The sequence below is a fragment of the Panthera onca genome, chromosome C1 (genome assembly GCF_046562875.1).
Source record: "Panthera onca isolate mPanOnc1 chromosome C1, mPanOnc1 haplotype 2, whole genome shotgun sequence".
Taxonomy (NCBI): domain Eukaryota; kingdom Metazoa; phylum Chordata; class Mammalia; order Carnivora; family Felidae; genus Panthera; species Panthera onca.
This window is the reverse complement of record NC_138346.1, coordinates 178,873,528-178,886,787: the sequence shown is the minus strand read 5'-3', so window position 1 is coordinate 178,886,787 and position 13,260 is coordinate 178,873,528. Positions and strand designations below refer to the sequence as shown.

Below are 13,260 nucleotides of genomic sequence, written 5' to 3'. Positions count from 1 at the left end.
CTTTTTTTTTTTAAGTTTATTTTGAGAGAGAGGAGAGAGGGAGACAATGAGCAGGGGAGGGGCAGAGAGAGAGAGAGGGAGAGAGAGAATCTGAAGCAGGCTCTGCACTGATAGTGGGGCTCACAAATTGTGAGATCATGACCTGAGTCAAAATCAAGAGTCAGACGCTTAACTGATTGAGCCACCCAGGTGTGGCAAGAGTAAAATAATATTGATGAGCATTGAGTAATGTATAGAATTGTTGAATCATTATATTGTATACTTCTAACTAATACAACACTATGTGTTAACTATACTGGAACTAAATTTTTAAAAAGACAAAAAGTAGCAGTTTGCAATAGAGACAGTGATTTAAATTCTCCTTTTAGACAGCTTCCTCACTCTCATATAAAAAAAACTCCTTTTTCTTTTTTCTTTTTTTTGAAACTTTTTTCATCCCAGAGATGAATGTGGCATTTCAGGTTAATTGTGTGGTTTTTAAAAAAAAAAAAAAATGTTTATTTATTTATTTTTTGGGTGGGGGAAGAGCAGAGACAGAGGGAGATAGAGAATCCCAAGCAGGCTCCACCTTGTCAGCATAGAGCCCAATGTGGGGCTTGAACCCATGAACTGCGAGATCATGACCTGGGCTGAAATCAAGAGTCAGAATTTAACCAACTGAGTTACCCAGGTGCCCCTCAGGCTAACTGTTTTTATTGACACATAACTTTTTTCTCCTCTGAAGGAACATATTTTCATTGTAATTAATTTGTTTGCCATTATAATTAATTTGTTCTGCTATTCACTGAAACACTCAGAAATCAAATGCTTTGTAGTAACAATATGATTTTTCACTCCATATTATATCTTAAAATTGAGGTATAATTATCATATAATAAAATACACAGTTCTCACAAAAACACAATTGTTTATAGCAGCATTATTTATAATAGCCAAAAAGGTGAAAATAACCTCGATGTTGATCATCATTTGATGAATGAATAAACAAAATGTGTTATATTCATGCAATAGAATATACTTATGCCACAAATTAAGTATTGGCAGATGCTACAACATAGATGGACCTTGACTTCCCTCAAACGTCTTCCCCATTCTCCAAACTCTTCCCCCTCAATCAGGCTAAGACTGATCCAGATTTTTCCTGTATCAGTAGTTCATTCTTTTTTATTGCTAAATTGTAGTCCATATACCAGTTTGTTTATCCATTCTCCTGTTGATGGATGTTTGAGTTTTTTCCTGCTTGAGGGCATTATAAATAAGGATGCTATGAACATTTTTGTACAAGTCTATTTGTGGACACACCTTTTGCATTTCTCTTGGGTTAATAACCCAGAGTAAAATTGTTCAGTCAGAGGGCAGATGTATGTTTAACTTTATAAGAAGCTGCCAAATAGTTCTCTAAAGCGTTGTCATGGTTTGTAATATTATAATGGGATGACAAAGTTTAACATTTAGCATGTCTTTCTCTTTCTTCTTACCCTTAGTTCTATTTTTCAGAGTCAACCTCTTTTACAGTTTTTTTGATATTCTCCCTCAAATTGTTATGCTTATACAAGTGCATATTTAAATGTGTGTTTATACAGTCTTTCTTTTTTTGTTATTGAAGTATACTTGACACATTATGTTACATTAATTTCAGGAGTACTGCATAGTGGTTGGACAAGTCTACACATTATGCTATGCTCACCACAAGTATACGTACCATCTGTCACCCTATAATGCTATTACAATACCATTGACTATATTCCCTATGCTGTATCTTTTATCCCCATGACTTACTCATTTCATAACTGGAAGCCTGTCTTCCACTCCCCTTGACCCATTTAGCCCATCTCCCTACCCCCTTCCTCTGGCACCATCAATTTGTTCTCAGTATTTATGGATCCATCTCTGCTTTTTGTTTATTCATTCATCTGTTTTGTTTTTCAGATTCCATACATAAGTAGAATCATACGGTATTTGTCTTTCTCTGACTTATTTCACTTAGCATAGTACCTTCTAGGTCCATCCATGTTATTGCAAGTGGCAAGATCTCATCCTGTTTTATGCCTGGGTAATATTCCACTGTGTGTATGTGTGTGTGTGTGTGTGTGTGTGTGTGTGTGTGTGTGTGTGTGTGTATCTATCTATCTATCTATCTACATACCACATCTTCTTTATCCATTCATCTATAGGTGGACATGTGTATTGTTTCCATATCTTGGCTGTATGCAGCCTTTCTCTTTTTTTTAATGTTTATTTATGTATTTTTAGAGAGAGAGAGAGAGTGCATGCACATGAGTGGGGGAGGGACAGAGAGCAAGGGGACAGAGAATCCCATGGGCTCCATCCCATGAACCATGACCTGAGCCAAAATCAAGAATTGGGTGCTTAACCGACTGAGCCACCCAGGCACCCCACAGCTTTTCTTTATGTGTGTATTATATATGTATATTTACTACATTGCAGACAGCTTTATTTACTTACATCTTAAAATCTTTTTATATTATCATTTATAGATATTCTTTATTCTTTTTAATGCCTGCACAGTATTCTCATTATAAGAAATTTACCTAGCATACCTACTAGACATATGTGATGTCAATTTTGCTACTATAAACAATGCTGCAATAAGCATCTTTGTGTCTTTGTACACTTTTGTATGTATACTCAGGATAAATCCAAAACAATGGCCTCACTATGTCAAAGGATAGTATATCATTAAAAATTGGTAGACATTGCCAAATTTTTTTCAAAAAAGATTATACCAATGTATAGTCCCAACAGCAGAATGTGAGAGTACTTCTTTTTTTATAATCTTGTGTGCAACACTGGATTTTAAAATATTAAATGTAAACAATGTTGTCAATCTTGACAGGTCATCTACTTCTTTCCCCTAGCACTAAAAAGCTAACCTAAAATACCTCAGGAAGATAGAATTTACTCAATTTTTAAATACATCAAAGAGTGTTATACCTTCTACAATATCCTTTGAAAACCCTCTCCAATATTTTAGTCTACACTGTTGGTAAAATTTTCCTGTTATCATCAGTCATTAGGAATAATGTTAGTGGTGGGGTAGCATTTTTGGGGAAAAACTTACAGATCTTGATAACTTGATTGGTAGCCTGAATAGGGATGAGTAATTATTGAAGTGTAAATGTTCACCTGCTACATATTGAGAATTTGGATATACTTAAGTAAATACAGAGCTATTAGCTATAGCCCAAGAAAGAATTCAGACTCCTGGAAAATATATCAGGATGATAGCTCTGAGCAGTTTAACGTTTATTTATTTTTGACACAGAGAGAGACAGAGCATGAACCGGGGAGGGTCAGAGAGAGGGAGACACAGAATTGAAACAGGCTCCAGGCTCTGAGCTGTCAGCACAGAGCCCGACGTGGGGCTCGAACTCACAGACCGCGAGATCATGACCTGAGCCGAAGTCGGCCGCTTAACCAACTGAGCCACCCAGGCGCCCCTGAGCAGTTTAAATATTTTTGCCCTGGTTACTTGGATAACAAATTGCAATAGGATTCTAAGTGAATCAGAAAATCGTCAAGTGCTTCCAAAACATACTGACTTATGATGGAGTGGGGAAGATGGAAGGTTCTCTTCTACAAATAGTATTAGTTTAGTTGTAAGATATTGTTACTTTGGTGGAAACTCAGTATTGGAGAATTAGTTTTAAAATTAAAGCTTCATAATATAGTTTCCAATTTTAACTTGTCCAGATCTGCGTAAAAAAAAAAACTCTAGTTGCCATAACAGGACCTGTAATAGAAAAAAAAAAAAGATTTAAGCATTTGAAGTGAGTATTTTATTTACTGTCAGTTTAAAATCATGAATTCCTTTCAGAATTTTCAATTAGAAAAATCACATTAAAACTTAGATTTTTAAATTATTAGTGTCTAAATAATAGTATCATATTTCATTTATTTATTTATTTATTTTTACATTTTTACATTTTTATTTATTTTTGAGAGACAGAGAAAGACAAAGCACAAGCGGGAGAGGGGCAGAGAGAGAGGGAGACACAGAATCTGAAGCAGGGTCCAGGCTCTGTCAGCACAGAACCCGATGTGGGGTTTGAATCCACAAGCCATGAGTTCATGACCTGAACAGAAGTCAGCCGCTTAACCAACTGAGCCACCCAGGCGCCCCTCATATTTTATTTTAGTTTTTAATGTGCTTTCACATATATTGCATTAACCCTTACTGAACGCTATTTAAAATTAATAAGTGGGGTGCCTGGGTGGCTCAGTTGGTTAAGCATTTGACTCTTGATTTCAGCTCAGGTCATGATCTCATGGTTTGTGAGTTCGAGCCCTGTGTTGGCTATCAGCACAAAGCCTACTTGGGATTCTCTCTTTACCTTTCTCTCTGTCCCTCCCCCACTTTCTCTCTCTCTCTCTCTTTTTCTCAAAATAAATAAACTTTAAAAATAGATAAAATGAATAAGTAAAATTTCATTTTAGCTTATTAGCTATTTCCAATTTTTGAACATGCATATTAATGTCTGTGATCTCCTGAAAGAGCATGAAAGTGATTTGAGATAGAGTTCCTTACAAGGGATTGTTGTTTTGAAGCTGGAGGTTGGTTATTTAGTTTGGCCTTTTGTGCCAAACTAAATTAAGCCTAGCATTTAGTGCCTTTCCATTGTGGCTTCAACCTGGTTTTAGGTCCTGATCTTCAGTCCATGAAAGTTCAACAAATGCTTATTGTGTGCCGACTTTATCATTAGGTGCTGTAATTAATTGACTCTCAAACATCGTGTCTATGTGAGGTACTGATATAAAATCTCCTATAGCTTTTAAAAATGTATATACTCTTGCCTTCCCTTGGAAATTCTCTCTCCTAGGTCTAGTTGAGCCCAACAACTTACATATTTTTAAGATCTGCTAAGAGCTTCTCCTGCACAGCTGGGTTTGGGATCTAGGGCTAGGATATACAAGAAAATATTGCCCTCCTGAAGTATACAAGTGGCAGATAATGTGATAATGCAAATAGTTACTATGCAAACTTATAGATCTTACAGATGTTGATGACTTGATTGGAAGCCTGAATAGGGATGATGAATTATTGAAATGTAAATATTCACCTGCTACAGAAACTCAGGCAAAGAATAAACCAGAACTATGAGAAGAAAAAGGGAAAGAGAAATGGCAAGGTGAAGATTTATTACTTCCCTACCACAGGCGAGGGTCTGTGCTAGCATTTATATCTAGCTGGGTTTTGGATGTGGAGATGCAGAAATGGGAAGAAATGTCTAAATTAGCCTGAACTGTTTGCTTTTCCAAGACGTCTTTAATTCCTTCTCACCTGTGCAAGCTCTGTCTTTGATGTTTTCTGAATAACAACAGCAGCAAACATTTACGCAGCGCTAAGTGCTGGGCACTGTTCTAAGTATTCCTCATTTAATTCTCATGTCCGTTTTATATTTTATCAAAGTGGAAAATAACAGCACAGAGTAACTTGCCCAAAGTCACTAAACTAGTGGTAAAGCTAGGATTCAAACTCAGGCAATGTATTTCTAGAGTCTAAGCTCTTAACCATTACCTTCACTACAATGCTTTTTCCTCAGGAGAAATGCCCATCTTCAAGTTCCATTTCAAGTGTTAGCTACCTTATGAAACTTTCCCTAATTTCTTCATCCTTTCCATAGATTGGATTAATCTTTCCCTTTTCTGAACTCATGACACTTTCTCAGTGCTTCTTTTTTGACATTTATACTTATATAATAATATGGTAATTATTTATGGCTTTTAAAGAAAAATCTCTCCCTTTGACTAAGAGCCTATAAAGGCAGAATCCATATTTCATTTGTCTCTGTACCCCAAACAGTGCTCAGTACAAGAGTTTGCACATGTAAAGGGGATGGTTGAATTAATTGTTCTTTTAATATCTGAAAGGTGATATGGGGCAGAAGGGATAAACTTGTCTCCTTTGGGAACAAATAGGAAGAATTCATGGGAAGCTTGACTTTGGGCTGATATAGGAAATTACAGTCTAGGCTATGTACAAAAAATACAAGTTACCAACGTGATGGGAATGTCATGGGGGGATTGCTCATTTGTTAGGGCCTTAGATGTGATGAGCTCTTAGAGCCTTTCTTTCTTTTTTCTTTTTTTTTTTTTTAACATTTATTCACTTTTGAGAGACAGAGTGCAGGCGGGGGGAGGGGGGTTGCAGAGAGAGAGAGAGAGAGAGAGAGAGACAGGATCTAAAGCTCTGAGCTGTTAGCACAGAGCCTGATGCAGGGCTCGAATCCACAAACTGTGAGATCATGACCTGAGTCGAAGTCGAATGCTTAACCGACTGAGCCACCCCTCTTAGATCCTTTCTAATCCTAAGATGCTCGGATCCCCAAATGTAATATAGTTATTTCTCCTCCTGAATTTGCGTTGTTCTGGATGTTTTTAATGGTACACATACTATTCTATCATGTGATTTTTCTTTACATGTTTTAATACCTTTATAGGTATTATAAACATAGGCTCTAAAGATTTAGGTGAAAATGAAATGAAAGTAAATGGAATTTGAGCCAGGGGACCTAGCATACTCAAACTATGGCTTGCCTCTTTTACTCTGTAAGAGGTCAATAAAAGAAATACATCCTAGGACATTGACTGGAAAGAGCTAAATCTAATACTCTAAAAAGTCAGTAAGTCAATAAAGCCTAAATAGCTTTTCACCAGAGCATCTATTTTACCTCTCTTCATATCCTATAGGCCACCTGTCCTCATTCCCATTGCCTAGAATTTTGACTTTTGCCACTGAGGTGTGAGGAGAGGTAAGTTTAGTTGTTGGACTATAATGAATACTCTCCAGTGCCAGGAGAAATGGAACCCAAGTGAGAGCATTTTCTCTTGATACCTATTGGCAGGTAGAGATAGGTAGGAGGAGCAGGCCCTGGCTTTTATTGTTCTTGCTAAGTAAAAAGAAGAGAGAAGGAAGATCAGGCCTACATATCTTATATTTTATTTTATTATTTTGACAGCTTTATTGAGGTAAAATCAACATATAATCAACTGAACATATTAAAATGTGTAATTTAATAAGTTCTGTGAAACCATTACCACAGTCAAGATAGTGAATATATCCATCAACCAAAAGTTTCTTCATATATACGTGTGTGTAATCCCTCCTTCTCATTACTCCTCACCCCTCATCCCAAAGCAGCCATTGATCTGCTTTCTGTCACTGTAGATTAATTTGCATTTTCTGTAGTTTTATATAATGGAACCCTATAGTATGCACTCTCTTTTTGTCTGAGATGTATCCATATTTTTGCATGTGTCAGTAGTTCATTCCATTTTATTGCTGAGTAGTATTTCATTGTATGGATATATCACAATTTATTGTTGATGGGTATTTGGGTTGTTTATAGTTTTTGGCTACTACAAATAAAGCTGCTGTGAACTGTGAACATTCATGTATAAATCTTTCTATGAACATTTGGTTTCTCTTGAGTAAATACCTAGGAATGGAATGACTGGATCATATACTAGGTGCGTGTTTAACTTTTTTGTAAAAGTTTTTATTTAAATTCCAGTTAGTTGCCATACATGTAATATTAGTTTCGGGTGTATTTAGTGACTCAACACTTCAGTATAACGCCGGGTGCTCATCACAACAAGTGCCCTCCTTAATCCCCATCACCTAATTAAACCATCCTTCTACCCCCCTCCCCTCTGGTAACCATCAGTTTTTTCTCTATAGTTAAGAATCTGTGTCTTGGTTTACCTCTCTCTTTTTTTCCCCTATGAGCAATTGTTTTGTTTCTTAAGTTCTACATGAGTGAAATCTTATGGTATTTGTCTTTCTCTGACTGACTTATTTCACTTAAGCATTATACTCTCTAGTTCCATCCATGTTGTTACAAATGGCAAGCTTTCATTCTTTTTTTATGGCTGAATAATATTGCATTGTATATATACCACATCTTCTTTATCCATTCATCATTGGATGGACATTTGGGCTCTTTCCATAATTTGGCATTTAGGAAATGGTCAAACTGACTTCCAAAGTGGTCATACCATTTTATATTCCCATAGCAGTGTAGGAGAGTTCTAGTTCTTCCACATGTTCATCAGCACTTTGTATGGTCAATCTTTACATTTAGTCATTCTAACCAATGTGTAGTGGCATCTCCTTGTGGTTTTAATTTACATTTTCCTGATGGCTCATGATGTTGAGCATTTTTAAAGTGCTTATTTGCCATTTGTATACCTTCTTTAGTGACTTTATATTTAAAGTGCATTAGCCTGATTTAGTTGAGTCTTGCTTTTTTTCTTCTGACAATCTCTGCCTTTAATTGGGGTGTTTCGACTATTTATGTTTTATGTGATTATTAATATGGTTAGGTTTGAGTCTGTCTTGTTATTTGTGTTCTCTTTGTCCCTGCTAATCTTTATTTTCTCTTACCTTTTTTTCCAGCCTTCTTTTGGATTACTTTTTATGACTCTATTTCATTTTTATCTTATCATAGTCTATTATACTACTTAACATATAGTAAAAAAAACAAAAACAAAAACCTTACAATAGTATATTTTCATTTCTCCTGTTCAGGGCATATAATACTGTTGTGAAATTTTTTACATATATTATAAACCCCATAGGAAATTATTTTTGTTTAAACAATCAATTATCTTTTAAAGAGATTTAAACAGGATGTAAATTAAAAATAAATAAATAAGGAGATTTAAACAATTAAAAAGAAAACCTTATCCATTTACTCATGTAGTTACCACTTCGAGTATTCTTCATTCCCTCACGTAGATCCTTTTTTTCTATCTGCTACCATTTTCCTTCTGCTAAAGGACTTTAACATTTATACAGCATCAGTGTTGAGTATGGTAATGAAATATTTCAGCTTTGTGTGTCTAAAAATTTCTTTATATTACTTTTTTTGAACTATATTTTATATTATATTCTAGATTGATTACTTTTAAAGGGAAAAACTGCTCTTACATAAATACACATTTTTCAGTGCATGCTGAGTCCATTAAAGCTTTTTGCTCTTTGAAGCTCAGCAAAACTTTTCTTTCTCAGCCAGGCTCCAATAATAGAAAACCATGCTTTTTCATGTTGTTTATGCTAAGGCCTTTAGATGTCTAATGTGAACTGAAGCTGAATTATGACTTCTTTGTACTTGACTGTCTTAATGGTATAAGGAATAATGATGGGTTCAAGGAAGCAGGAGAAAGAAAAGAACTCGGGTAGTATCTCAAGATGTTTTTCCCTGTAGTTTTTCCACTCTGAGGTTTTCCATTGCACTTAGTACTTATCTTTATTAGCTGTTTATTGGAGTGATTGGTACATGTTTGAATGGTTTATTTTCAGTAGCAACCAGACTATAGGTAGTAGAGTCCTAGGCTAATGCTTTTGTAACTGCTGTGCCTTCTTGGCAAATGGATTTCTGAGACCAACATTTTTTGTTTTTAGTCTTTTTTTTTTTAAATGTCTGTTTATTTTTGAGAGAGAGAGAGAGAGAGAGAGAGCGAGAGAGCGCGCAAGCCAGGGAGGGGTAGAGTGAGAGACACACACACAGAATCCAAAGCAGGCCCCAGACTCCAAGCTGTGAGCACAGAGTCCGACGCAGGGCTTGAACTCACCAACCATAAGATCATGACCTGAGCCAAAGTCAGATGCTTAATTGACTGAGCCACCCAGGTGCCCCTCTGAGGCCAACTTTTGACTTCTACCCTTTATAGATCCAGATTCTAGAAATGTAAGAAACGCCAGTTTGTTCTGAAAGTAGACAACTGGAAAGCTCAAATAATCAGTATGCTCTCTTACTAACACTCGTCTTTTATTGAAAGCAATTAAATGGCAAGACCTTTTTCTCTTTCTCCAGCTCTCTCCCTCTTTTTGCCTACCTCCTTAGTCCCCACCCCCACGGTAGCATTAATGTAATGCTACTCCCAGTGTAGACTGTATTGTAAATGCCTGCATCTTTATATCTCAAGAATATCTGCTTCCTGAGGGAAAAGACTGTGCCTATCTTGTTTTTGCTGGGTCTTCTGAGCCTTAAGCAGTGTCTGGCACATAATGGGCCATAAAGTATTTGTTGGATGAATGGGTAGATCAGTAATGATGAAGGAGCATGGGGCAAGCTGAGGGCACACCACAGGCTAATAGCACCTCCTGCCCCAGGTGGGATATGTGTGATATTCTTCATGCACTGCTGGCTGCCCAAGAACGGGGGAAAGGAAAGAAAGCAAATGGTTGACTGATAGAGATCACAGTCATGAAGGATAGGAGTCTCCTTGAGTTTACGATAACTTATTAAACTATAAGAAAAAGGCAAATTTATTTATAGCCTAATCTCCAGAAACTTTAGACTCTGTTTCCTGGAGCCCTAATATTGCCCTCATCAAGATGTGGGGGTTTAAGTTCTTGCCATGGTGATGTTGGAAGCAAAGGCAAATGAAAAATTAAATTCCCTTACTGACACTGACTGTCAGCCCACTGACAAGTCCTTGAAACAAGCAGAGTGACCTTTCTCTAGGAGCTCAGCTGCCTCGGTGATGACACTTTGCTAGGAGCAAAAGGGAATCTTGGCTTAACATTATCCTGACCCCCCAGAATCCTGTGAATCTCCTTAAACACATAAAAATTCCTTTGCAAACCTCTTTTATCTTTAACCCCCAAGGATATGTTGGCAATTATACTCCAAGCATATGGCCTCTGGTACACATCTGAAGGGTCTCAGGACTGAGGTTTTACTAAACAGTAACAAATGGTTTTCCTAACACCAGCTAGCCCCTCAAGGTCCTGGAAACCTTGCTTCCAAAATTCCTTGGAGACGTACGCTGTCCCTGACCTGCCCAACCTGAAAGTATATAATCGTCACTCTTCACAACTCCAGTGCAGCTTTTTTCTGCCCACGGGTCCTGTCCCCATGCTTTGATAAAATCACCTTTTTGCACCAAAGACGTCTTCAAGAATTCTTTTTTGGCCATCGGCTCCAAACCCCACCATCACTCCAAAACCCCATCAAATATTGGTTCCTTGCATTTTTTATGAATATTACCTATCATAATAGTAATTTTCCTGAATTGTTAGACATTTCATTAAACAGTTAAAATAGAAACATAGTGCTTTATCATATAGATACTTCATAATTTATATAACTATTCCTCAGTTCTTTCACTTCTAGATTATTTAGTTTTTCACTGTTACAGTGTGATAGAGATTGCTTTGTGTGTAAAACTTTACCTGTGCTTATTTCCATAGAACGGTTTTCAAGGCATTTTCAAGGCTCTTAATTTTGTATATTACTTTCCAAAAAGGTTGTACTGATTTGAACTTTCACCAGTACTGTATGGAGGTGGCTGTCTTGCTAGTCTCCCCAGCATATGGATTATGCTTTAAACATCCTTACCAAAAACAAAACAAAACAAACAAAAAAACATCCTTACCAATTTCGTTAAAAATGGCATTTTTCTATTTAATCAGGTGAGGTTGAGTATTTTCTCTAATATTGTGAACTATGTATATTTATTATTTTGTGAAGAAGACTAGCTGTATTTTCCTGCCCATGTGTATATAAGACTAGTGTGAATATTTTTTGCCTTTTTCATATTCATTAAATGGTTGAGCTTTCTATATGGCAGGTTTCTAGTAAAATTAAGTGCCCCAAAGTTTCACTTTGATCTTCTTCATTAATATTCAGAATGTTCGTAGTTCAAAAATTCATTAATAGGTTGTGGAGTTACCTATTTTAAAACAGTGCTTAAGATAGATATTCTGTAAATATATACACACTGCTTGGATATAAGAAGTAGGAGTTATATTTCTCCTACTTAGGGTTTGTTAAATAACAAAAATTCAACTGAGTAAATTTTAAAGACCTGATAGGCTTTATTAAATGATTCATGAATTGGGCAGCATCCCATCTAGCAAGTAGAGGGTTGCTCTGAAGAGTTGTACAAAATGGAAGGTTTTTATAGGAGACTGGAGCAAAAAAGTTATTAGCAAAAGAAAAGGATTGTTCCAGGCAAGACTGCTTTCCCTTAAGAAGAAAAGCGAAGGGTCTTATCATGCAGCTTTACCTCATCTTTGGGGGGGTGCGGAGGGCCCAGGTGGCAGACTCGGTGGCACTGATCAAAAAATTCCTGACTGGTTAAGGCTGCATTTCTGGGGGAGGTCGAAACTACAGTTAGATTAGGACTTAAGCAGGGTTTGGGAACTCAGTCTAAATGACACTGTTTGGGGCTTATGGTTTTTTTTTCTTTTTTAATTTATTTTTTAAATTTCCTTCCTTCCTTCCTTCCTTCCTTCCTTCCTTCCTTCCTTCCTCCCTCCCTTCCTCCCCTCCTCCCTCCCTTCCTCCCCTCCTCCCCTCCTCCCCTCCTCCATTCCTCCCTTCCTCCCTCCTTTCCCTCCTTCCTTCCTTCCTCCCTCCCTTCCTCCCCTCCTCCATTCCTCCCTTCCTCCCTCCTTTCCCTCCTTCCTTCCTTCCTACCTCCCTCCCTCCCCTCCTCCCTTCCTCCCTTCCTCCCTCCCTTCCTTCCTTCCTTCCTTGCTTCCTTCCTTCCTTCCTCCCTCCCTTCCCTCCTTCCTTCCTTCCTTCCCTCCCTTCCTCCCCTCCTCCATTCCTCCCTTCCTCCCTCCTTTCCCTCCTTCCTTCCTTCCTCCCTCCCTCCCTCCCCCCTCCCTCCCTCCCTCCCTTCCTTCCTTCCTTCCTTCCTTCCTTCCTTCCTTCCTTCCTTCCATGCTTATTTATTTTTGAGAGAGAGGGAGCCAGAGGATCCTAAGTGGGCTCCGCACTGTCTGCAGTGAGCCCAGTGTGGGGCCCAAACTCACAAAACTCTGAGATGATGACCTGAGCCGAAGTTGGACACTCAACTGACTGAGCCACCCAGATGCCCCTGTGGTTTTCTTTTTTAACCGCTTTATGTAGGAAATTGTCACAGGTACTGAGGAATCAGTAGTTGTGATTGGTGATGTAGGTGGATGAACAGACGTTATAGTTGGACCTATATAACTCTGCCTCTGGGATGGTGAAGCCAGTCTATCCTGTGAGAACATTTCTTAACTCAGGGATCCTTGAATTGCTGGTTGTTAGAAAGACAAACAAATATAAATCAGGAGACAGGGATTCTAAAGTTGACTCTGGAATTAGCCTGCTTTGTGACCATTCACAAATTATTTAATCTTACAGTTCCTCAGTCTGACATCATTAAATTCCTTCCAGTTCTAAAAACCTTTGATTTTATTATACAGGGGACAAAATGCTATTCTTATGAAAATCTATTCTTGTTGAGAACTGT

General features: G+C 37.5%; 1 protein-coding gene across 1 annotated transcript in view; it reads left to right on the top strand.

Moving 5' to 3' along the window:
• Positions 1 to 13,260, top strand: part of SCP2 (sterol carrier protein 2) — a 125,993-nt gene that overhangs the window by 73,718 nt on the left and 39,015 nt on the right. The window lies entirely within an intron of this gene.